Source organism: Rhinoraja longicauda, chromosome 29, assembly GCF_053455715.1.
Source record: "Rhinoraja longicauda isolate Sanriku21f chromosome 29, sRhiLon1.1, whole genome shotgun sequence".
NCBI lineage: Eukaryota > Metazoa > Chordata > Chondrichthyes > Rajiformes > Arhynchobatidae > Rhinoraja > Rhinoraja longicauda.
This window is the reverse complement of record NC_135981.1, coordinates 25,978,382-26,002,094: the sequence shown is the minus strand read 5'-3', so window position 1 is coordinate 26,002,094 and position 23,713 is coordinate 25,978,382. Positions and strand designations below refer to the sequence as shown.

At 45.4% G+C, this 23,713-nt stretch overlaps 1 protein-coding gene across 1 annotated transcript in view; it reads right to left on the bottom strand.

Annotated features, from left to right (window-relative positions):
* The window catches only part of LOC144607821 (phosphoethanolamine/phosphocholine phosphatase-like), a 36,402-nt gene extending 20,760 nt beyond the window's left edge, over positions 1-15,642 (bottom strand). The window contains exon 1 of the mRNA XM_078424937.1: positions 15,505-15,642. The gene's annotated coding sequence lies outside the window, so the exon portion shown is untranslated. The remainder of the gene's footprint in view (positions 1-15,504) is intronic.
* Between the last annotated feature and the right edge of the window lie 8,071 nt (positions 15,643-23,713).

The window sequence follows — 23,713 nt, the reverse complement described above, 5'->3', positions numbered from 1 at the left end:
AAGAACATAGGGAAGTGAATAAATAGATATATTCACAAAATGCTGGAGTAACTCAGCAGGTCAGGCAGCATCTCGGGAGAGAAGGAATGGGTGACGTTTCGGGTCGAGACCCTTCTTCAGACTGATGTCGGGGGTGGGACAAAGGAAGGATATAGGTGGAGACAGGAAGATAGAGGGAGATCTGGGAAGGAGGAGGGGAAGGGAGGGACAGAGGAGCTATCTGAAGTTGGAGAAGTCGACGTTCATACCACCGGGCCGCAAACTGCCCAGGCGAAATATGAGGTGCTGATAAATAAGTAAACGAACAGAGAAAGGAGACAGAAGGTGAGGTGACCTTCAGTGGTTGAAGGCAGTACTGAACAGATGAGACTTCAGTGATGTTTTGAATGTGGTGAGTGAGGAGGAGTCTCTGACGGTTTGGGGTAGTGAGTTCCATAGGGTGGGAGCAGCGATGGAGAAAGCCATGTCCCCCCCCAGGATCTGAGTTTGGTCCGGATGAGGGGGGGGATAGGAGATTGGCAGCAGCAGAGCGGAGGGTGCAGGTGGGAGTGTGCCTGTGGAGGAGGTCAGTCAGGTAGGATGGGGCCAGGTTATGGAGGGCTTTGTAGGTCATGAGGAGGATTTTGTACTGGATTCTCTGGGGGATGGGGAGCCAGTGGAGTTTGTAAAGGACGGGGGTGATATGGTCACGGATCGGGGTGTGGGTGAGTAGACGGGCAGCGGAGTTTTGAATGTATTGAAGTTTACTGATGATTTTTGAGGGTGCGCCATAGAGGAGGCTGTTGCAGTAGTCCAGACGGGAGGTGATGAAGACGTGGATGAGGGTTTCTGCAACTGTGGAGGAGAGGGATGGACGGAGAAGGGCAATGTTTTTGAGGTGGAAGAAGGCTGTCTTTGTGATGTGTTTGACGTGTTTGTCGAAGGAGAGGGTTTGATCAAAGATGATTCCAAGATTCCGGATGTGAGGGGAGGTGGATACTGGGAGACCATCAATATTGAGGATGAAGTTTTGGGTGGATTTGGTGAGCGTTTTTGGACCAATGATGATGATTTCAGATTTGTTGCATGATGATGACTTCAATTGATGATGACTTCAATATAATAGCTAATGTAATCAGAAAGCTGATTGTGCCTGCTGTTTATACTTCTTATTACAGGGCATCATTCATTTTGGGAAGGGTTTATATTTATTCTAGTGTAATGCATTATTATTAGGTTTGCACTCTGAACAGATACAAAGTCCATTCCTATTTGTCACTTCACAGTACAGTAAGTCTATATTGTTTATCAGGACATCTAGATTTTAAGTTGTAGGCAAGTACGATGTGTGTTGGAGTGAGGAAGTTGGGAAAGGGTAGGGGATGTAAGCAGTACCATTATAAGCTTATGAAATTCAGAAAATTAGATGTTCTGATTATTTTGCAGTATTTATCTGGAGGAGGTGGGATCCCTTCTAAAAACTGTCCAAATGACAACTTAAACCTTTTTCGGAGATCCACAAGGACAAAGAGTGTAAAAGCAGAATGGTGATCAGAAAGTGAGAGAAATTGCTGTTGGATTCCGATCAGAAGGGTAGAGGTTTAGTTGTGGCAGGTGATGGGTCCGACTATGGTTAGTTGGGTGCTTATTCTGATCAGGAATGCAAACTGATCACAGGGTGATGTTGGAGAGCAGTTTTCTCTGGGGAGTTAGTCAGGTCTGCAGGAAACACTCCATGTCTTCCTGAATTGCAACCAATGCTGGAAAAACACAACTCTTATCAGTCAACGGTCCACTCACCAGCTGGAGACCGGTCCTGACCTATCTATTTCATTGAAGACCTTCAAACTATGTATAATTGGACTTGATCAGACTTTAACTTGCACTAAACATTATTATACCCATTATCCTGTATTTGTACCCTGTTGACAGTGTGATTGGAATCATGTTCAGTCTTTCCACTGACTGGATAGCACGCAACAAAAAGCTTTTCATTGTATCTCAATAATAAACTAAACTAAACTCTCAGCATGTTCACTCTGGACCTTTCCCTTTACTTAAGTTTGAAATGATTGTATTTATCTGTAGTATCACCTGATCTGATCAGATAGCATGCGAAACAACGTCTTTCACCGTACCTTGGAACACAGGACACTAATAAACCTAAACCTAACTGTTCAATGAATGAAAATGTTATTTGCCTCTTTTCCTGCATTTATTAAATGGAACATAGGCAGGTTAGATTTCTGTTCCAGATTTTCATTTCATTTAAAACCTCAATGCTATTACGCCCAATGCTTTTTTTGAAGTTAAAGTATGTTCCAATTCATCCATCCTAATGTAAATGAGGTTGTCTTTAGTGACTCAAGTGTGACATTTAAGGCGATGTAAGGGGAGTGCACGAACATTAGTCCATCAGGGGGTGATGTCAAAGACTAAAATGGTGCTCAGTTTGATATGTTTCTGAGTCCACTGATTAGCACTTAGTAACAATGGGAGTACAGTATGATTCCAGGCTAAGGAAGTAAAACCTATCTACAATTACTCCATATTGTAATCATCCTGCACTCCTAAGAATGCTCATCTGAGGAGAGATTAAAAACAGCCTTACCAATGTATTCCCAAAGTCAAATAGATTGAATAATAATAATAATAATAATGCATTACATTTATATAGCGCTTTTCATATACTCAGACGCTTTACAGAGATTTAGAACATAGGGAAATGAATAAATAGATAAATAAGTAAATAAGTAAACGAACAGAGAAAGGAGACAGAAGGTGAGGTGACCTTCAGTGGTTGAAGGCAGTACTGAACAGGTGAGACTTCAGCGATGTTTTGAATGTGGTGAGTGTGGAGGAGTCTCTAACGGTTTGGGGTAGTGAGTTCCATAGGGTGGGAGCAGCGATGGAGAAAGCCCTGTCCCCCCAGGATCTGAGTTTGGTCCGGATGGGGGGGGACAGGAGATTGGCAGCGGCAGAGCGGAGGGTGCAGGTGGGAGTGTGCCTGTGGAGGAGGTCGGTCAGGTAGGATGGGGCCAGGTTATGGAGGGCTTTGTAGGTTATGAGGAGGATTTTGTACTGGATTCTCTGGGGGATGGGGAGTCAGTGGAGTTTGTAAAGGACGGGGGTGATATGGTCACGGATCGGGGTGTGGGTGAGTAGACGGGCAGCGGAGTTTTGAATGTATTGAAGTTTACTGATGATTTTTGAGGGTGCGCCATAGAGGAGGCTGTTGCAGTAGTCCAGACGGGCCTTGAAGAACTCTGCAGGAAAGCTACTGGCAATGGGACGAGTCAATATTAGCAACAACAGCCATCAATCCTCAAGTGTGCAGGAAGGAACTGCAGATGATGGTTTAAACCGAAGGTCGAGACACTTCTCAGGCTTTCCCATATTGAACTTTCTGTCCTGGGCTTCCTCCACTGTCAGAGTGAGGCCAAACGCAAATTGGAGGAACAGCAGCTCATATTCCACTTGACTTCTCTAACTTCAAGTTACCCTTGCTTCCCCTCTCTCTCCATCCCTCCCCCACCCTGGTCATTGTACTAGTTTTACTGTCATCCTGTGGAGTTCCTCTGTTTACTCATTGTCACCTTTCCCACACCCAACAATGGCCTATTGCGTGCCCTACATTTCCTTGATCATCGGTGCTTTTTGCATATCTGCCATTGATTTGGTACCATTGATGGTACCAGTTTGGTACCATCAAACTGGTACCATCCATATCTCTCGTTCCCCTCTCTCCTGACTCTCAGTCTGAAGAAGGGTCTCGATCTGAAAAGTCACCTATTGCTTTTCTCCAGAGATGCTATCTGACCCGCTGAGTTACTCCAGCTTGTTGCGTCTATCTTCAACCCTCAAGTTTGAGAGCATGAACTGACTATTTTATTGGTTTAATTAATCTAGCCATTATCCAAAGATAAAAGAATGAAGCAAGGAATTAATTCTTCCTATTGTGATCCTTAAAAGGAATAAACTGGGTTAGCCTTTATATAATGACGGGAAATAGATGAAAATAAACTTGTTTGAAAGATCTTTAGTAATGAATGAGTATAACGGAAAACAGCAAAAGATCCACATGAAGACAAAAGAGACTGCAGGTGCAGAAATCTTGCACAAAACACAAAGTGTTGGAGGAACTCCACAGGTCAGGCAGCATCTGTTGGGGGAATGGGCAGATGATGTCTCAGGTTCAGACCCTTTTTCAAATCACATGCACGATTTTTTTAAATTATATTTATGTACACAGTGGTGCTGCTAGTAGAGCTGCTGCCTCACACCTCCAGAGTCCCAGATTCGATCCTAACCTTGGGTGCTGGCTGTGTGGAGTTTATACATTCTTCCTGTGTCCCTGGGTTTCCTCTGATTGCTCCGGTTTCCTCCCACATCCCCACAGACATGTGGATTTGTAGGTTAATTGGCTTTTTTTGTGCACAACCCGCAGGCATTGCCACTTTCATTTCACTGCACATCGAGTATTTGTATGTGACAAATAAATTTGACTTGACTTGACTTGACTTTCTCTAAATTTCTCCTTGTGTGGAGAAAGTGGATGGGAAAGTGGGATAGCAGAGGATTAGTGTGAATGGGTGATAGATCGTGGGTGATAGATCGTCAGCATGAACTTGGGGGGGGGGGGGGTGGGGGAAGGGCGTGTTTCCACACTGGATCGCTCAACTAAACTAAATCTAAACTAAACTAATTAGAGATTTTTTTTAGAAAAGCTAATCAAGAACTGATGTTATTTATCAACAATTATACTTTAGCAGGACATTTGGACATCTTAAATCCACAAATCCCTGATACTTAACGAGCAAAAACAGAGGTTAATGTAACAGTCTTCACAGTTCGTGGTTCGAGTCTCATTAAATTGTGCTACTGCCTAGTTAAAAGGATCAACTAGAGTTGAATTAGTTATATAAATTGATGTTGTATTTCAGAAATCCAGCCAGCTTTAGATTATAGTTTGGAAACAATAAACACAGTTTAGTTATCAGAACAGCGTTACTCACAAAGCACCAAAAAACCTTTTTTGGAGAATCGAAGACACATGACTTTATCAAGTGTGACATAATCTGCTGAGCAGAGCTTGAAAATGCAAAATGACAACGTTTCTAAATCCTTTTTGTCAAGGAAAAATATCTGTCACGGGAGTTTTAGCAAGGCTTTGATCTGCCACACATCAAATGACTTTCCTTTCCACATCTCAGTAACAGCATTTTATTCTTTATAATTGGACATATTGTGATAATCAGATGAATATGACATTTTTCAGCATCAGATTAAAAAAAAGGCTAATGTCACAATTTGTGAATGAAGAAAGTGACTATTCATATTCCTTTATCTTCAGATTTTATCTTTACATTTCCCCATCAATTTTAACTCAGAGCGCAGAGGGTGATTCCCTAATGATTCATCGTAGGTTCTTTCCAGATACAATACACATCACAGCACTATTGTGAAATTGTCTTACGGTACCATTGACAGTGCTTTTAGACTACCAAATTTGCATCAATGCTTATTTACAATGAAATTTATGCAGTTTCGTTTAGTTCATTGTACAGTGAAAAGATTTTGTTGATTTTTATTACTTGCTTGATTTAGGTTGCTTACTTAGAGATATAGCGTGGAAACAGGCCCTTCAGCCCACCAAGTCCATGCTAACCATTGATCGCCCATTCACACTAGTCCTATGTTATCCCACTTTTACAACCACTCACTATACTGTTCAGGAAAATTTCAGAGGCCAGTTAAGCTACAAACCCGCATGTCTTCGGGGTGAGGGAGGAAACCCTGAGAAAACCCATGTGTTGACAGGGCGGATGTGCAAACTCTACACAGACAGCACAGGATGAAGCGGATTCTCTGGAACTGTGAGGCAGCTGCTCGTCCAGCTGCGCCACAGTGCCGTCCGTGAGTTGTGCAAATACAATTTATTTTGACACTACTCAGAGCGCAGAGGGTGATTCCCTAATGATTCGTCGTAGGTTCTTTCCAGATACAATACATATCACAGTCTCAAAATCTTTGGGGTCCGTGTACAGTGTAAAGGAATTGTAATGTGCTGCAAAATATTTTGTTGGGTCAGTGGCTAAATCTGGAAACATATTGTACTTATGTTTTACGATGCATTTCTTTTAAAGATATTCGCCAACAAAAATACTGCTATGTATGTTACAGAGACGTACATTTTCCATATATAAAATATTTTGGTCAAAAGTTATAAAAAGTGAAGATAATCAAAGATAGCCTGAAAACATGACCAATGTGAAGAGGTTACCATTCATCACATGTTCTGATAGAGCCTAGAGGATAATAAAAAATGTCAATTGGATGTTTTTATTTGAAATTTGATGGATTCCTGTCAAAGCCTTTTGCCAAAAGGCTTTATCTTTAAACAAACTCAGAATGAATGATTGAGACATTCTTTTTCTCTACAATTCTTACAGAATCAAAAAATAGTAATTTCAAATATAGTTCGGCAAAATCTGCTGGGGTAAAATTGTGTCTGGTTGTGATGTTTACAACATATAGAAATTATGCTTCTTTGAAGAGTTAGAAGTGAATCACAAGCTTTTCATAACCATTCTGCTTTTAAAATAGATATGGTAGGGGGGCTCAATTATTTAAGGGCATCAGAAATAAGGATAAAGTACATGCTGGACATTCCCAGGATGAAATGTTAGAGAGCAATTGTAAATGTCAGCAGGTGTCAAAAGCACCAGTTGTTAGTGCTGACCATTCTAATTTTTGCCTCTTCTCACGTCCAAGACTACTTTTATTTTCCCTGTCAAGGAAGACGGATTGGAGGAACTATATTCCATGGAAGAACAGTTTTTTAAAAATGTGGAAACCCACCATAAGAAGAAGAGTCCCGACCTGAAACATCACCTATCCATGTTCTTCCAGCGATGCTACCTGACTCATTGAGTTACTCCGGCACTTTGTGTCTTTTTTTGTAAACCAGCCGCTTCTGCATTTCACCATTGTTTAGTTTATCGCGGTCAAAGTAACTGGAAATGGCGACATTCTTTAACTTTTAGATAAACTCATTGCTTGGTCCTACCGAGTATTTGTTATTTCTATGGATACCAAAAGTACCCTAGTCTGGAAGGTGAAAAGATTGTCATTATACTTTTAACCAAGAAGTGAATATTTTTGGAAAAGGAAATACTATTATTCTAAGAGTAAGATAATAACAAAAGCTTTACAAGCGATAAAGAAAGAGGAATAACATTGTTGACAGAGATGTTCGGATAGGACACCAAGTCTACCATACACTAGCAATACTGCCATTTCCACCCTAAAAGACAATTGCAGTGGTTGTGTACACAAGGATCAGTCTGAAGGTCCATGTTCTCCAGAGATGGTGCCTGATCCACTGAGTTACTCCAGCACTTTGAGTCTTTTTTTTTGTTGCAGTGGTTGTGATTGCATTATATTCAGGCACTTTATTCAAATGCCACTGGCCCAACTTGCCCACGCCGACCTATCTAACCCATCTACACTTGTCCCACCTGCCCGCTCTTGGCCCATAACTCTATAAACCTATCCTATCAGTGCACTTATCCAAATGTCTCTTTAATGTCATAATAGTACCTGCCTCATCTACCTCCTCCAGCAGCTTGTTATATAAACACCCATCACCCTTTGTGTAAAACTGTTGCCTCTAGCCAAGTTCCTATTAAATAGATAGGTACCTATCATATATTGATGTTTTATAACCAGTGTAGGTTGCATTGTATTTGAGGGTGGGGAGTGGGAATGGAGAACTTGTACAATGGTGAGAGTGTTGGTAAACTCCATCTACAGAACAACACAAGCTTCACATCATAGGCGAGTACTTCATTCCACTCAGGTGCATACAATTGAACATAATAACCTTATGTTCTGTAACCACACCACTTATTTATGTATAAAGACTCAGAGCTGGACTAAGTCAGCGGCTCAGGCAGCATCTCTAGAGGACATTAATAGGCGATGTTTCTGGTTGGGACTCTTCCAGACCTGTAACATCGCCTATACATACCCTCCAGAGATGCTGCTTGACCCACTGAGTCACGCTAGCACTTTGTACCTTGTTTGGTAAACCAGCACCTGCAGTCCCTCGTGTCCACTTATTTATATTATGCACAAGTTCAAACAGGTAATCTTACAAACCAGGACGTGAGGGATTATTACATGTCATCTGGAATCTTTCATCCGATTTTTGATGAACTATATTGGGTTAAGGATTCGGCTGTACAAAGGAGCTTTAACTGGACTGCAGCAGGCTTTTATTAGAAGCAGCCCATATCGGAGAGGCTTTAACTGTCTGTGCATTTCACGCCTCCTACCTCTGCTCTGATGGGACAAAGCTGGTGGATTGTCCTGGGCAGCCTTGCTCGGCCCCTTGTTCCTGTTGTTCATGGTTCTCCAGCTCATACCCTTCTAGCTCCATGCATATGGTGCTATTGCTCTGCCACCGGCAGCCATATTCAAATTGCTTAGTTGGGCAGCAAGCAGCACTCAACGCCCAGTGTTCTGCCCCTGCTACGTATGTAGTGCAGGGTGTCGCTGGCTGCTGCAGACACCAGAGTGTCAGTATCAAGAGGGCCATGGCATTTGTCTCATTGCCTCTGGTGTTTGCATGGTCTCTTGGGAACTGCAAAATGGTATCACAAACCACGGAGGCAGAGGTTCCCATGTCTCAATCGACTGGGCACGACCCAGTGCTGACCACAGGGTGGCACAGTGGTGTACCTGGTAGAGCTGCTGCCTCACAGTGCCAGAGATCTGGGTTCTATCCTGGCCGGGTGCTGCCTGCGTGGAGTTCGCATGTTCACCCTGTGACCACATGAGTTTCCTTTGGCTGCTCCAGGTTCCTCCCTAGACCCAAAGACCCAAAGGATTTGCAGATGAATTGGCCGTGGTGTGTAGGGAATGGATGCAAAAGCAGGATAACATAGAACTGGTGTGAATGGGTGATCGATGGTCGGCATGGACCCGGTGGGCAGAAGGGCCTGTTTCCATGCTGCATCTATCAATCAATCCAACAAACATATCTATTTATTCACAAAATGCTGGAGTAACTCAGCAGGTCAGGCAGCATCTCGGGAGAGAAGGAATGGGTGACGTTTCGGGTCGAGACCCTTCTTCAGACGAGTTTAGCAACAAACATATCTGGCAGCTTGATCTGGACACACACACGCATCAAGCTCAGTGTTTGTTCAAGAGATGGGATCGGTTTTATTGAGAAGCTACAGCTGTTTATAATCTTAAATACAATTATAATGTGAAAATACTGTGTTTGAAAGTGGTGTTTGCAAACATTTCTGTAGTAGGTTTCTGTTGAATGTTCAGTTCAATAGGTTTCTTAATAATTGCGGTTTCCTTGTTCAGAGGTCTTTTCAAAAAAAGTTTTCCCCCAGAATTGGGCAGCACGGTGGCACAGCGGTAGAGTGGCTGCCTTACAGTGCTAGAGACCCGGGTTCCATCATGACTACGGGAGCTGTCTGTACGGAGATTGTACGTTCACACATTGACCTAGTATAAAAAACTCCATATACAAAAACTTACTTTACCAAGTTCAGAAAGATTGCTCAGCAATAATTAGTAGAAACAAAGAACTACAGATGCTAGTTAATACACAAAACGACACAAAGTGCTGGAGTACTGTAACTCAGCAGGTCAGGCTGAGAATATGGATAGATAACGTTTCGGGTCGAGACTCTTTTTCAGATTGATAGTGGGGTTGGGGGTGGGGGACAGGACAGGTCGAGGCCCTTCTTCAGATTGATTGTAGGGGAGGAGATGAAAGCTGGAAAAGGGGAAAGGCAGGACAGGTAACAGGTCGACACCGACGAGGGGGATTATTTGACAGGCAGTCGGTTGGTTAACTCAGCATTAAAAACAGTTCATTCATTGAGGTGCTACATTTTCAATGGTTAGAAGAGCAAAGAAAGTCCATATAAAGTTGGTTCACATTAAATGAGTGATTCTGTCCCGATGGTTTCATAAAGGTTTATAACAGCACATCCTGTAAAGAAGCAAGATGCCACTAAAAACAACCTCTGGGTTTCTATATTTAACTGTATATATTTGGGCAGCAGAAATCTCTGCCAAGTTCAAAGAGTAAGAACAGTGGATATTAATAGCGTTGTCATCATTCCAACCGCATATTACGGGCTGACGTAAGTATCTTCAGAAGTGCTTTAAAAGTAATTTAATCGTGCTGGTCAGTTGTCAACTGAGCACTGGCTACAAACCTGCGCTGCATAACCACACTGTCTCAACAGTTCATTATTTAGTAACTGGGAAGGTCTTGCAACAAAATAGCTCTTCGCTGTTCTCTGTCATTATATTCATCTAAGGAAAAGAGAAGTGGACTAAAAAGGAATGGAAAAATGGTCGCAATTGTTATATTGCAGACATCAAAATGAGCGCAAGACAGAATATTATGAAACAGGGCAAATAAAAAGAGTGAAAAATGTTCATTTTTTTAATTGTACAAACTTTGCCGTGATGCCCTTCCACCAGAAGGTCAGTGGAGTTGTCACTGATAATTGCGCAATGTTCAATTCCATTCATAACACTTCAGCTAATGAAGCAGCCTCTGCATGTCTGCTGCAAGACTTGGATAACATTCAGGAATGGGCTGATAAGTCATAAGTAACAGCCTTGCCAGAGAAAAGTGCCAGATAATAATCATCTCCAAAAAAGGAGAATCTAGCCACTTACCCTTGACATTCAATGGCATTGCCATCATTGAGTAGGTCACCATCACCTTCCTGGGGGTCAGCATTGACCACGGAATCAACAGGACCGGCTTTGTAAATGGTGTAGCTACCAGGGCAGGTCAAAGGCTGGGTATCCTGTGGCTATGAATCACCTCCTGACAACTGATGGTTTTGCCCCACAATGAGGCATAAATCAGCAACTGGATGGAATACCCTCCACTTGACTTGGTGAATGCAGTACCAAATGCTCTCAAGAAGCTCAACGCCATGCAGAACGAAACAGCTCATCAGTGCGGCACCAGATGAAGGAAGTACGGTGGTAGCACCTTCAGCTGAGTGACCACAGTGATCACTACCACAGTGAAAGAAGCTCATCACTACCTTCTCCAGGGCGATAAATACTAGGCTTGCCAGCCATTCACAGAGCCGCACATGAATATTTTTTTTAAACGTAAAGTACAACACATTTTTGGGTCTGATTATATTTCTTCCATATTGGCAACTCCTCGCAGTTTGCTATATTCCATCCTGTTATCATTGGTAACGTTTAAACCTTTCCTCTGTTTTCCAATATCTGCTATTCACATTGACCCAACCAATGACCTTCAGAAACATTGCATCTAATGTCCTTGACATAAAAAACGAACATTAACCACTTTTCATTATTTTCTGTCTTTAGGTAATTTTATTTTTTTAGTCCCTAGTAGGATCTAACCTCCAATACTTTCTTTTTTTTTTCAATCCGTTTTGTGTCAATTGCTGTCCTGGTGTTGCCAGTCTTATTTTCCTCATTCTTCCTCATCCCACTTATGACTTGTAACCTTGAGAGGATCAGTCTTCCATTGCACAAAGAGGAACTGGTCAAACCTTGCATCAAGTAAGAAAACTGAACGCTAGTTGTAAATGGTGTGAATAGTTTGACAAGAGAAAGGGCTGACAACTCTGAAGTGAGTTCCTTGCCTTTCCTTTCCTTACGGATCATCCATTAGGTGAAGCAGGGGTGGGATAGATTACCTTCCATTTATGTGTGTGCCTGGAGCTCCAGTGACATTCAAGAAGGTCAGAATGGCATGTATGCAACCCAGCACCACATTAACATTCACTCCCTCCAGCAGCAGTGCTCCATGGCTGCAGTGTGCTTTATCAATAACAAGGCACCCAGCAACAACTATCAAGTGTGTAGGAAGAAACTGCAGATGCTGGTTTAAACCAAAGATAGACACAAAAAGCTAGATTAACTCAGTGGGCCAGGCAGCATCTCTAGAGAGAAGGAATGGGTGACTTTCGGGTTCAGACCCTTTTTCAGAAGGGTCTCGACTCGAAATGTCATCCATTTATTTTCTCCAGAGATGCTGCCTGGCCCGCTGAGTTACTCCAGCTTTTTGTGTCTAACAACTGTCAAGTAGTTCTTGAAGTCCATCTTCTAAATCTATCAACTTTGTGGCTGTACGAAAAGGGCAGCAGGCACACAGGAACACCACCCCTTAGAACACAGGACCAGTACAGTGTAATGATGTGGACACAAGGAACAGCAGATGCTGGAACCTTGCATAGAACACAAAGGTTCTGGAGTAACTCAGCGGATCAGGCAGCACAGAGACAGGCCCATCTGTTCACGATCTGCACCGACCACGAGGCTAAATTAAACTGACCGCATCTGCCTGCACATACATCATCCAATGCCTGGATTTTCTTGCGCTTGTTTACATGTCTCTAAAATGTCACGATCATGTCTGCCTCCTCCACCTACCTCTCCCATCTACCCCCCAACAGGATATTCCAGGAACCTATCACTCATGATTGTTTTTTTCTGGAGTGTCACAGCCTGCTGGGATACATCAGTGAAGTATATAAAATTATGAGAGTAATGGGAGACTCTGATAGTCTTTTGTTCCAGGGTGGAAATGTCAAATACTAGAGGGCATGTGTTAAAAAAACTGGCCTTGCAAATCTCCTTTAAACATTCATCTCTCATCTTAAAGCTAAGCCTCCTAGTAGTTGACACTTCCACCCCAGTGGGAGGAGGGAGTGGGTGGAGGGAGTGGGGCGGAGGGAGTGGCGGGAGGTGGGGCGGGGAGGGAGTGGGGGGAGGGAGTGGGTGGAGGGAGTGGGGGGAGTGGGAATTGGGGGGAGTGGGAATTGGGGGGAGGGTGGGTGGAGGGAGTGGCGGGAGGTGGGTGGGGGGAGGGAGTGGGTGGAGGGAGTGGGGGGAGGTGGGGTGGGGAGGGAGTGGGAATTGGGGGGGAGAGGGGAGTGGGGGGAGGTAGTGGGGGGTAGGGAGTGGGGGGGAGGGTTCCGACTCGGAGAGGTTCCGGGTCGGTGAGGGGAGTGGGGGGGAGAGGGTGCTGCATCAATGCAGGAGAGGCAACCTTAGGGGGAGGGGGAGGGGGAGAGAGAGAGAGAGGGGGAGGGAGGGAGTGGGGGGAGAGGGGAGGGGGATTGGTGGGGCAGAGGGGAGGGGGAGGAGAGGGTGATGCACCAATGCAGGAATGGTTTGGGCCCAACGAGTCCACTTGGTCTAGTAATTTTATAAACGTCACTGATGTATTCCCTCAGGCTCTGGCACTCCAGAGAAAACAATCAAGTCTGTCCAACCTCTCCTTGTAGCTATTGCTCTCTAATCCAGGCAACATCCTGACCAAGCTCTTCTGCACCCTCTCCAAAGCCTCCACATCTTCCCTATCGTGTGGTGACTAAAACTGCACACATGACCCCATTTGTAGCCTCACTAAAGATTTATAAAGCTGCAACCTGACCTCCTAATTCAATATCCCGCTCAATGAAGGCAAGCGTGCCATTTGTCCCACACATTGCCGCTTTTTGCACCCCAAGATACCTCGGTCTGAAGAAGTGTCTTGACCCGAATCGTCACCTATTCCTTTGCTCCAGAGATGCTGCCTGTCCCCCCGCTGAGTCACTCCATCTTTTTGTGTCTTCCTCTGTACATCAATGTTCCTACGTCACCTACTATTTACTGTACACTTTCCCTACATTTGACCTCCCAAATGCAGCACCTTGCACTTGCTCATCTCTATCTGCCAATCTTGCTTAAACTCTATCTGCCAATTCACCACCATATCTGACCTAGGTCATGCTGTATCCTGCAACAACCTTCTTCACCATCCACAACTACCACTATCCACAGCTACCATCTACCTCATTGGAGATCCTCTCATTATCTTTAATCGGACTTTACTAGACTTTATCTTGCACTAAACATTGTTTGGTATCTGTACACTCTGGATGGCCCGACTATCATGTACAGTCTTTCCACTGGCTGGATAGCATGCAACAAATAGTGTTTTTCACTACCTTGGTGCACATTACAATCAACTCAATCTCATTCATTTCTGAAAATGACAGTAACTCAGCGGGTCAGGCAGCGACTCTGGAGAACATGGATGGGTTACCTTTCAGGGGGACTCTTAAGGTAGTGGAGAGCTACCTTCCTAGATCACCATGGTCATTCTAGTGAAGGTACCCTTAAGGTTCCCGACCTGACACATCACCTGGAGGGTCTCAACCCGAAACGTCACCCATTCCCTCTCTCCAAAGATGCTGCCTGTCCCGCTGAGCTACTCCAGCTTTTTGTGTCTAACATCACTTATCCATGTCCTCCTGAGATGCTGCCTGACCCACTGAGTTACTCCAGCACTTTGTAGGGTTTCTTTTTGGCAAATCAGCATCTGCAGTTCCTTGTGTCTACATTCCGCCGATCTCTGTGTCGTCTACAAACTTAATAATCAGCCCGCCTACATTTTGGAAATCATTATGTTACATACTCTCTTCACCTGGGCATAGGTTGCCTCTCATCCAGTGTGAGTGGGTGTAGATGTGTGAACTCGATGGCGAACCGCACTGCGGGAGGACCACAGTGATTCATGGGGATATCTATCTCACCATCGCTTTGTCAAGGGCAAGTTGGAGCAGACAACAAGGACTTGGCCGCGCCAGCAACACGCAGATCCCACGCATGAAATGAGGAAAACAACCTTAATTGTAGGCGTGTGGGTGACGGGAAGACTCGAAAGAAAGAAATAAGATTAACGCTTTCTGAAAATGGGCATTGGGTGCCAAGACCTAGTGCCGGGGAGGCGCTGGGTGCGAGCTGATCTCCACTGTTGACATCCCATTGACATTAGAAACATCCATCCTTCCCCTGCCCCGATTAGGTTCACCCTCAACGCGGTTAGGATGTGGAGCGACTGAGAACACACAGGAATCTGCCCAGTTACCCCGGTTAACCACGCCACCCGTGTGTGGATAGGTTAGACGGCCACCGGTTGAGGATTAACTAACGCGTTGAGCGTTTGCAATGCGGGCTCTCAGCCTTCAGTGGGGCGCAGTTACCGCGTTTATGTGCAGTTCTGACACTGCCGTCATTAAATTTGGTTATTAATTGGGGGAAGTACGATCAGAAGCCAGGATCTTATAAAACACATACAAAAGGATTTGTTGATGCATTGCCGCAGCACCAACAGTGACAGGGGGAAATGTTATTGTAATTAAACGGGGGTAAAAGGATTGAATGAATGGATGGGCCAAGCCAGTGAGCGCTGAACCACTGCAATACCACAGCTGTTATCTTGAAGACAAAAAAACCCCAAAAGCCAAACCGGGGGGGAGCTTTATTTGCAGACAACTTGAGATGTCAGCAAGTCCTTGAGATGACCCACAGCAAAACAGATAAAGACGGAGGACGGGACCGCTTCAATCATCTTAAATGGAGTCTGTATTGAAGAGTTTGGTTCCGCGCTCCCACTTCCCCTCCCCTCCCCGCCCCGAGCTGCTAGTGCTTCCTTACCTGTATTCAGGGGTCGGGTGAGATTGTACCGTTTTCGCAGAGGTGGTGCAAGGCAGGATCATGAGAGAGCTTGTGTGTCGGTCGGTCGGTCGGTCGGTCGGTCGGTCGGTCGGTGTGTCTGGTGGCGACTCTGAGCCAGTGGTGTGGGCGGCTTGTGTTGAAATGTTTCACTCGATGTTGCAGTTTCCAGGAGATTGACAGGGCAATGGGAGGGTTCCATTGTGACGTCAGCAGGAGCCCAGCCAATGGAGACCCCGGCAGCGGAGTGTGGAGAGAGGGGCAGGTAGAGAAGGAGCGCTGGCCATTCGATGTCCCCGCTCCCCGGCCCGGTGACAACAGCTCTTATTTGTTGCCGACCGTCCTATGAGAAACACGCTCCGGATTGACGCATCACCCCTTCAAAGGCTGGAGAACCTTTTGATGCAAACCTCCCTCCCACCGATTGACAAACACAGGAACCATTGAGCAAAGGGTGGGGTGGGGAAACAAACCCGAACTGCTGCATGAGCTCAACATCTGTGGAGGTAATGGGATGCGCGATAGACCATCTGCAATCTCCACTGACTTTTACTGCAATCTCCACTGACTTTTACTCTGCAATCTCCACTGATTTTCACACTGCAATCTCCACTGACTTTTACTCTGCAATCTCCACTGACGTTTACTCTGCAATCTCCACTGACTTTCACTCTGCAATCTCCACTGACTTTCACTCTGCAATCTCCACTGACTTTTACTCTGCAATCTCCACTGACGTTTACTCTGCAATCTCCACTGACTTTCACTCTGCAATCTCCACTGACTTTTACTCTGCAATCTCCACTGACTTTTACTCTGCAATCTCCTCTGCAATCTCCACTGACTTTCACTCTGCAATCTCCACTGACTTTTACTCTGCAATCTCCACTGACTTTCACTCTGCAATCTCCACTGACTTTTACTCTGCAATCTCCTCTGCAATCTCCACTGACTTTTACTCTGCAATCTCCACTGACTTTTACTCTGCAATCTCCACTGACTTTTACTCTGCAATCTCCACTGACTTTTACATCGCAATTATTATCTCACCCCAACAATCCAAATAGAAGCCTGTCATGATGTTTTACCCCTTGCACCAAATATTTAACACATTCTTCAAAGAAACAATCGCGTTTGCTTCATTTATTTTTATTTTTTGGTGCCAAGAGAAGGAGTGCACTGAAAAGGCTATATTTTAAATATCTTCAGAACTCGCCCTTCTGCCGACGGTTACAAATTGGTAACCTCTCTTTTCAGACGCCGAAAATGAGGAAATAATGTTTCATCCCTTCTGCAACTTAAATCAGGCTTAAATCAGGCTTTTCCCACGTTTCCACTCCTAACCGAGGGCCATTAATCTGAAACCTTAACTCTGTTTCTCTTTCCGGTCTATTTCTACACTTCCCCAGTGGCGTTTCTGTATTTAGAACGTCAAAACACCCTTTAATATTTTCAACGCCTCTAGTAAATCCCTTGACAATTGTCATTTTACATTGAGATCAGAATATGTGATGGGATATAAACTGGCAAAATTATTGAAGGGTGAAAATTGGTTAAATCTTAACCCTCCGAAATGGGTGAGGACTCAGTTGTACCAACCTGCTGGCAGAAGAATCACAATGAAACCAGTTTAACACCCAGCACTTAACCCACTTCCCTCTGGAAGGCGACTCTGGAATGTCAAAGCCGCCACAGCCAGATATAAAAACAGCTTTTTTTCCACGAGTAGTAGCTCTACTCAACAACCAAAAGTCTGTAGTCTCTTTTTGCTCTGGTTTATATCACTCACGTGTTTAAACCGTAATGATGTATTCTTAATGTTTTATGCTTATTCTTAATTGTTTACTGTATGTTCGTGTTGTTACTTGCGAGCGGGGCACCAAGGCACATTCCTTGTATATGTACATACTTGGCCAATAAACTTATTCATTCATTCATTCAACATAGACAGCCAGCCCAATCAAACTATCAACACCGCAACATTCTTCATGTGTATCGGCAGAAAGGACCCAACTTGGTCAACACATCAACCAAGAAACAGCATGGCATTTCTCAAGAGTGGCCAGTCCATAAAAAGCAGGAAGAAGGTTATGAAAAAAGGGTCTCAACCTGAAACGTTACCTATTCCTTTCCTGCAGAGAAGCTGCCTGACCCCCTGAATTACTCCAGCATCTGCAATTCCTTCCAACACAAGAATCCAATATTGTGTGGTCGTGTGCCCGCTTCAGGAGTCTGCTATTTGGCACATGATAGATGTGGCTTTCCCATTTGAATGGGCTTGTGTCCCTCGACCCTCAAAGGTGAAGGTATTGTTTAGCTTAATTTATAGATACAGCATGGAAATAGGCCCTTTGGCCCACCAAGTCCGCACCGACCAACAATCACCCATACACTAGTTCTACTGTTAAAAACTAGGGACAATATTACAGAAGTCAATTAACCTGCAAACATGTACGCCTCTGGAACATGGGAGGAAACCGGAGCGTCCAGAGAAAACCCATGTGGTCACAGGGAGAATATGAAAACTCCGTACAGACAGCACCCTTAGTCAGGATCGAAGCCGGATCCCTGGAGCTGTAAGGCAGCAACACCACCGCTACACCACCGGCACGTGCCGGCCCATATTGCTGGAGAGAGAGAGAGAGAGCACGGAAAGTGGTTTACTTCTCCTGCCAGTGGATTTTGCAGGACTGTGAGGAGACAGCATTGGTGCTACCTCTTTGAGCTGCCTGTTGTAGGTGGTCCATGTCTCAGAAGGCTTGGGATCACTGCTGCCCAGTAAACCATGAGCTTTGTGCTGAGTTTGAGGCCGTCATGGCCACATGGATACATTACCTTCTCTTAAACAAGACCACTTTCTTGTTTAAGAAGGTAAATCAGCAACAACCTTTCATCAGCGATTGGGGATAAGCAATGAAGGAAATCCTTGCCAACACTGATTGCCTTACATTGAGGAATTCCTTTATCAATTTACTGTCTTAAAGTCAAAGTCAAAGTCAATTTTATTGTCAATCCTCAGCCAGTTTACACAGACAGAAAATCGAAATACCGTTTCCCACAATCCCGAGGAACAAAGTGCATAAAACTAAGTTAAAATTAAAAAGGCACAGCAACCAACAATCAACATAAAATATAAAATATAAAATATAGTCACTTCAAATGCGTTAAAAAAATTTTTTTAAAGTGTCTGGTGCTGGATGTGCGTGTGTGTGGGGTGTTAAAGTCCAGGTCCAATAGGGGCAGGGGAGAGAGGAGGAAGGGAGGGGAGAGAGTTCAGCATCCTGACAGCCTGGTGGAAAAAACTGTTCTTTAGTCGGGTGGTGCTTGACCTCAGGCTGCGAAACCTTCTCCCTGAAGGCAGGAGGGTGAAGAGGCTGTTGGAGGGGTGGAAGGGGTCACCCACAATGCTCAATGCTTTGCGGGTGAGGCGGGTGGTGTAAAGGACCAGGAGTGTTGGGAGTGAGGCGCCAGTGATCCTCTCAGCAGTGTTCACTATGCGCTGCAGGGTCTTGCGGCTGGAGGCTGTGCAGCTTCCGAACCACACAGTGATGCAGCTGCTGAGGATGCTCTCGATGGCGCCTCGGTAAAAAGTGTACATGATGGGTGTGGGGGCTCCCGCTCTCTTCAGTTTGCGGAGGAAGTAGAGGCGCTGCTGGGCTTTCTTGGCGATGGACGTGATGTTGTTGCTCCAGGAGAGATCCTCGGTGATGTTCACCCCCAGGAATTTGGTGCTGCTCACCTGCTCCACAGCAGCACCATTGATGGTCAGTGGGTGGGGGTGTTGGGTGTGCGTTCTCCTGAAGTCGACAACAATCTCCTTTGTTTTCTCCACATTCAGGAAGAGATTGTTGTCTGTGCACCACGCGGCCAGCTGGTCCACCTCCTTCCTGTAGTGGGTCTCGTCGTTGTTGCTGATGAGACCCACCACTGTTGTGTCATCCGCAAACTTGACGAAGTGGTTGGAGCTGTAGGTGGGTGTGCAGTCGTGGGTCAGCAAGGTGAAGAGCAGGGGGCTTAGCACACATCCTTGTGGGGCACCCGTACTCAGCGTGATGGTGTCCGATGTGTTGCTGCCGACCCGTACGGACTGGGGTCTGGCAGTGAGGAAGTCCAGCAGCCAGTTGCAGAGAAGGGGGCTGAAGCCCAGATTTGTTAGTTTACAAACCAGCTGCTGGGGGATGATGGTGTTAAATGCTGAGCTAAAGTCTATGAACAGCATCCTAACATATGAGTTTTTAGTGTCCAAGTGGGTGAGGGCTGGGTGTAGAGCAGAGGAGATGGCATCCTCAGTGGACCGCTTAGCTCGATATGCAAACTGAAACGGGTCTAGGGAGGGGGGGAGGTTGGATCTGATCTGCTTCATGACCAGCCTCTCGAAGCACTTCATGATGGTTGAAGTCAGCGCTACAGGGCGGTAGTCGTTGAAGCAGGATGGAGAAGACTTCTTGGGCACAGGTATGATGGTGGTTTCTTTGAAGCACAAGGGAACAACAGCCTGGCTCAGGGAGATGTTGAAGATGTCTGTGAGGACATCTGTGAGCTCAGCTGCGCAGTCTTTTAGCACACGACCAGGAATGTTGTTAGGTCCAGAAGCTTTCCGGGTGTTAATCCTTAGCAGTGTGCTCCTCACACTGCCTGGAGACAGACAAATAGCCTGGTCGTTGGGGGGGCTAGTTGTTTTCTGCGCAGGTGTGTTGCTCTGTGCTTCAAAGCGTGCGAAGAAGCCGTTGAGGTCGTTCAAGAGAGAGGTGTCACTGTCACAGGTCTGTGGTAAGGGTTTGTAGTCCGTGATAGTCCTAATACCCTTCCACAGGCTCCGTGTGTCTCTGCTGTCACTGAAGTGGGCTGTGATGCGCCGGGTGTAGTGTTGTTTGGCTTTCCTGATGCCACTGGAAAGGTTGGCCCTGCCTGCTCTGAGACCGGCTGGATTGCCCTCTCTGAAGGCAGCGTTGCGGACCCTCAGCAGCCCATGGACCTCCCCTGTCAGCCATGGCTTCTGGTTAGCCCGGATGGTGATGGCTCTGGTGTTGTCACATCGTCAATGCATTTGGTGATGTAGCCTGTAACTGTCTCTGTGTATTCCTGAATGTTGGTTGTGTTGTTGTATGTTGCTGCCTGCTTGAACATGTCCCAGTCTGTAGTCTCAAAGCAGTTTTGGAGTGCAGCTGTGCTGTCCTCTGACCTCACACGTACCTCTTTTGAAACCGGTTTGGTGACTTTCACCCGGGATCTGTATGCCGGTTTCAGCAGAACGGTGAGGTGATCAGAGAGGCCGATGTGGGGGAGGGGGGAAGCCTTGTATGCTCCTTTGATGGTCGTGTAGACAAGGTCCAAGGTGTTGTTTTCTCGTGTTGGGAAATCAACATGCTGGTATACTTTGGGCATGACAGTTTTTAGGTTAGCATGGTTGAAGTCCCCAGCTACGATGAGAAAGCCATCTGGGTGTGCTGTCTGCTGCTCAGAGATGGCCCGGTACAGTTCGCAGAGTGCCTCCTCTCTGTCCTTGTTGTTGGAACTGGGAGGGATGTAAACAGCGACTAACAGGATAGCTGTTAGCTCCCTCGGGAGGTAGAAAGGTCGGCACTTCACAACCATAAACTCCGCCAGCGGTGAACAGTGTTTGTAGACCAACACAGCGTCCCGACACCAAGCATCACTGATGTAAACAATCACACCGCCGCCGCGAGTCTTCCCCCCGCTAACCGTAGCTCTGTCCGATCGGTAGCATGTTAGCCGGTCGAGCTGAACAGCGGAGTCCGGGATGTTGTCATTAAGCCATGTTTCCGTAAAAACGTAAACACAGCATTCCCTCACCTCACGCTGGGTCGACCGGAGAAGTCTTATAGTGTCCATTTTATTGTCCAGTGAGCGTACATTAGCCATTAGCATGCTCGGAATAGCCGGTCTGTGTGGGCTAGCCGCTAGCCTAGCCCGGATGCCTCCGCGCTTACCCCTCTTCTGCTTCCTCTCACACCGCCTGCGGCGTCTCCTTTCCAGCCGGGGGGCAGCACTCGAGGCCGAGGTCGAGGTCAGGCAGAGTATTCTGAGGCCGCTAAGTTCCTCTGCAAGCGTAGCGTCCAGTGTTGATGATGTTGTTTTCTTGTCCAGCAAGAACTCACGACTATACTGTCTACTGCTGACTGTCCAGAGTTGTTGAAGTGACAACCATGACGAACTTGAAAAAACATTAAAAACACTCGAAAAATCGGGAGAGTGTGGGGCCGCTGCGTCTGCACGCGCCGCCATCCGCCACATCGGATGCTCAGTTTGATGAATTACATCTATATCAGGCCGATAACATCTCAGCTCTTTAGTTTAGTTTAGTTTAGAGATGCAGCATGGAAACAGGCCCTTCGGCCCACTGAGTCCATACCGATCATCGATCACCATTTCATACTAGTTCTATGTTATCCCACTTTATCATCCACTGCCTACACACTAGGGTCAAATTACAGACGGCAAGTATCCGACAAACCTGCACGTCTTTGGGATGTGGGAGGAAACTGGAGCATCCGGAGGAAATCCACACAATCACAGGGAGAAAATGCAAACATCCGATAGTCAGGTTTGAACCCGGCTGTCTGGCGCTGTGAGGCAGCAGCTCTACCAGCTACGTCACTCTGCCTCCCAACGCATGTTCTTACGAACTGATGAGGAGAACCAGTCCCTTTGTCTTCCTTTGGGTGGCAGCCTTTGAAGATATTAATGAGAATCCCCTCCCATCAGTAAAAGTGCTATCCTGTCATCCTAGATCCTCTACTTCTGATTATTTAGTGTTGGTGTCGATATTTACATAATCGAGCTGTGAGGAAGTTGGTAGCAGTCTATCGGTGAGAAGAGACGGGGTACTGAAATGGACAGATGCAATGTTGATGAAAATCTAATACAGGGAACTGTGAAGTGGTTTGTTTGGTAGGAAAAAGTAGAGGGATTGCAAGTTAAATGGAACAATTTTACATGGGCCACAATGGGAGGTAATATCCATGGTATTATTGCAATGCTTTCAGGAGCAGGGCAAATTGTGAAGGTTGTTGAAATGGTGTTTGGAAACATTTGTGGCAAAGAGTGACAAAGCCAGGCACTTATGCGTTAAATCTATATAAAACTGGCGCGTCGGAAGAGGCCCGAAATAAAGGCGAGAAGCCGGGTATTTCGGGATGTTCTGTTTTATTATTCCTCGGTTATCAGACGGGTCGAGTCTGCCGGAATGGCTTTGCGCCCAAAACCTTGTCCTTATATACGTAGTACCGGACCGCCCCCCTGGACTGGTCCATTCCCGTGCCGAGGGGTCGGTTGTGGTATGGCCCGACCCCTGGGAGCCGCCACAAAACATTGGTTAGACCCCAGTTGGAGTACTCTGACCAGTTCTGATACGTGTATTTTAGAAACATTGTGAAGGACTTTAAGAACATTTCATGGACAATTAACCTGGTACCATTCTGGTAATGAACTTCGATTTTGTGACTATAATGAATAAACTGGTGCTTTAGTACTTAAAGCTAAAAAGATTAAGGGGGGATCTTCAAAAATTCATAAATTGTAGGGCATTTGGCCCATCAAGTCTACTCCGCCATTCAATCTATCTTTTCCTCTCAACCCCATTCTCCTGCCTTCTCCCCATAACCCCCAACATCCTTACTAATCACCCCTACTTTATCTAATGTAGATCTACTTTCTTAATATATTTTCTTAATATTCCTATAGTCTAATCCCAGGAATTATCCTGGAGATACCAGGGACCACAGATGCTGGAATCTTGAGCGCAAATACTTATTGTGGTTTCTATTTTGAAAGAAAAATTACATTTAAAGTATTTTAGGCACTACATACAGATCCTAATCCTCAGACCAGTGTTAGCGTTAGTGCACCAGCATTTGTAATTTCTCTGAATTTTAATCTATTTCTCATCATCTGTGGCCCTTAAACGCATCTGTTGATCTCAGTTAAAATGCTTAAATGCCCAAATTGCTTTGTGGCATGTAAATTGAGTCTGTTTCATTCGCCTTTGAAGAAAGCATTAGAACTTGATTATTTGAAAATATACATGTTGACATTCTGTTCAAAGTATTGTAGGTGAAAAGGAAAGCGATGTGTTTCTTGCAACGAACAGAAACTAGAAAATGTAAAATATAACAAGAATATACTCAACTTATATTTACTTACAAAATATATTCAATTGTACAGTGAACAA